Here is a 2513-nt window from a genome sequence, read left to right on the forward strand (position 1 = left end):
ATCCGTTGGCTGTAAATAATTTAAATTGGTATGAGACTCGTATCTATACGTCGTCTCGTGCCTATTTAAATTCTTCTTCCCGTGGCTGTCTCCATCCGTGCCTCTTAGTCAATTGCTGTGCTTTGACCATTTAACTAATCCACGTGTTATGCCACATCATCTTTAATATAAATTCAGTTTTTTCCCAATACAATCCCAACGTCTGGAATGTCAAATAAAAAAATCATTGAAAGGTAACCGTTGTAATTAGCAGAAGTACCTCATTCTGATATAAAAACTGTGGCGTTAATACTCTAGGGCCAACAAAGAGCTGCTTTTGTTACATAATTTTTTATAGCCAGGCCTGGCTCGGATTATTCTAGTCCAACTGCACCGGTATATGAAAATCCTACTAAAACAAGGAAATAATCAATCCCACTTCCCTAAGGAGAATAGAGTTTCTTGGTTTATATATAATGCATGCACCGTTTTAGTCCCTCCACTATTTCAGCTGTCGTCCAAAATAGCTGGAGTATGGCGGTTGAGGTTGCGAACAGGGTCATGAACACCGTCGGCCATTCCATGGACGATGTGAAACCCCAAATCTCTAACTCTAACACTAACGCCGGCTTTAGGAAATCAAAGGAACCCGAGAGCAGGCATAGACGGCGGAAGCAGAAGAGAAACAATAAGGTATTGTCTCATGGAGAAGATAGTAACGCTGCTAATGGCGGTGCTAATTATAAGTAGAAGTCCTATTTTCAAAGTCTTTGGAGCAAGTTGAAGTGGAATATATCCCAGAGAAGGTAGAGTTAGATGGCGAGTTGGATGACGAATTCAGGAAGGTCTTCGAGAAATTCTTTTTCGTCAAGTCTAGTGGTTCTGAGGAGAACGATAAGAAGGCCGAGATGGTTCTGAGGACAACGATAAGAAGGACGAGACTGCTGCTGATTCAGAGGAAGAGGAAAAGCCAAAGGAGAAGGTTATTTCTAATAAAAAGAAAAAGCTTCAATATAGGATGAAGATTGCAGAACTGAAACAAAGCCGCGAGCGGCCTGATGTTGTTGAGGTATGGATGCTAGTGCAGCAGACCCTAAACTGTTAGTATATCTGAAATCTTACCGGAATACTGTTCCTGTTCCACGACACTGGAGTCCAAAACGAAAATATTTGCAGGGTAAACGTAGTGTCATCGATAAACAGCCGTTTCAACTGCCTGACTTTATAGCTGCGACAGAAATTGATGAGAACATTAAACAAGCTTACATTGGAAAGGAGATCAGTAAGAAGCTTAAACAAAAGCAGCCAAAAACAGGAAAGATGGATTTCGATTATCAGGTTCTCTATGATGCATTTTTGAAGTATCAGACCAAACCAAAATTGACTAGCCATGGGGATTTATATTATGAAGGGAAGGAATTCGATAAGTTGAAGTTGAGGGAGATGAAACCTGGGACTTTGTCTCAAAAACTAAAAGACGCTCTTGGACTAGGAAGCGCTCCTCCTCCTTGGCTGATCAATATGCAGATATATGGTCCTCCACCCTCTTATTCGATCCCTGGACTCAACGCTCCTATTCCACCAGGAGCCAAGTTTGGTTATCAGCCTGTTGATGAATATGGACGCCTTTTATATGGAGATATTTTTGGTGTGCTGCAACAAGACCAGCCTAATTATGAGGATGAACCTGTTGACAAGACTAAGCATTGGGGTGACTTGGAGGAAGAGGAAGTGGAAGAGGAGCTGGACGACGGTATTCAGTCTGTGGACAGCCTTTCTAGTACTCCAACTGAAGCTGAGACTCCCGATTTTATTGACCTTCGGAAGCAGCAGAGGAAGGAACCTGAGAAGCCTCTCTACCAGGTGCTTGAAGAGAATGAAGAAAAGTTAGCTCCAGGAATTCTTCTTGGAACAACTCATATTTATGTGATTAATAACACTGGAACTCGAGATAAGACTGCTGCCAAAAGGGTCTATCCGCTTAAAGGGCAGAAATCAGACAGAGTTGAGGTTACTTTGGGACCTGAAGAGTTGGGACTGATGGAAAATGTCCTACCGGACAAATACAAAGAGGCTAGAGAAGAGAACAAGTTACCTAGTCAGAGAGAGGATTTCAGTGACATGGTAGCAGATAATGAGAGGAAGAAAAAGAAGAAGCGCAAGATGCAGGAAAAAGAGGGCAAGTGGAAGAAGAAATTCAAGTTTTGAGTAGTCTGTCACATCTAAGATAAGATATTTTAGGCTATCCAGCTAAGGAACAGCCGATCTTGCAAAGTACACGCATTCATTGGTAAGTATATATGTACGCTTGTAATGGCTTAACGAGGTGGTATCATTTTGTGTTTAGCATAGTGTAACGATCCGATCGGTCGTTTTGAGCTTTTGTACTTCGCTCGTCAGTTCTCGGGCATGACTAGTCCCGTGTGGTGTATTATGACTTATGTAAATCGTCGGATTTGGTTTTCAGATAATCAGAATGAATTTGGAAGAACAGTTCTGAGTTTGAAGTTTAAAATTTGAAAGGGTTGACCAAG

The 2513-nt window shown here is 41.7% G+C and overlaps 1 pseudogene; it reads left to right on the forward strand.

Moving 5' to 3' along the window:
* The first annotated feature begins 513 nt into the window (after positions 1-513).
* LOC104232036 (uncharacterized) lies at positions 514-2187 on the forward strand (annotated as a pseudogene).
* The last annotated feature ends 326 nt before the right edge of the window (positions 2188-2513 follow it).

Source organism: Nicotiana sylvestris, chromosome 1, assembly GCF_000393655.2.
Source record: "Nicotiana sylvestris chromosome 1, ASM39365v2, whole genome shotgun sequence".
Classification (NCBI taxonomy): Eukaryota; Viridiplantae; Streptophyta; class Magnoliopsida; order Solanales; family Solanaceae; genus Nicotiana; species Nicotiana sylvestris.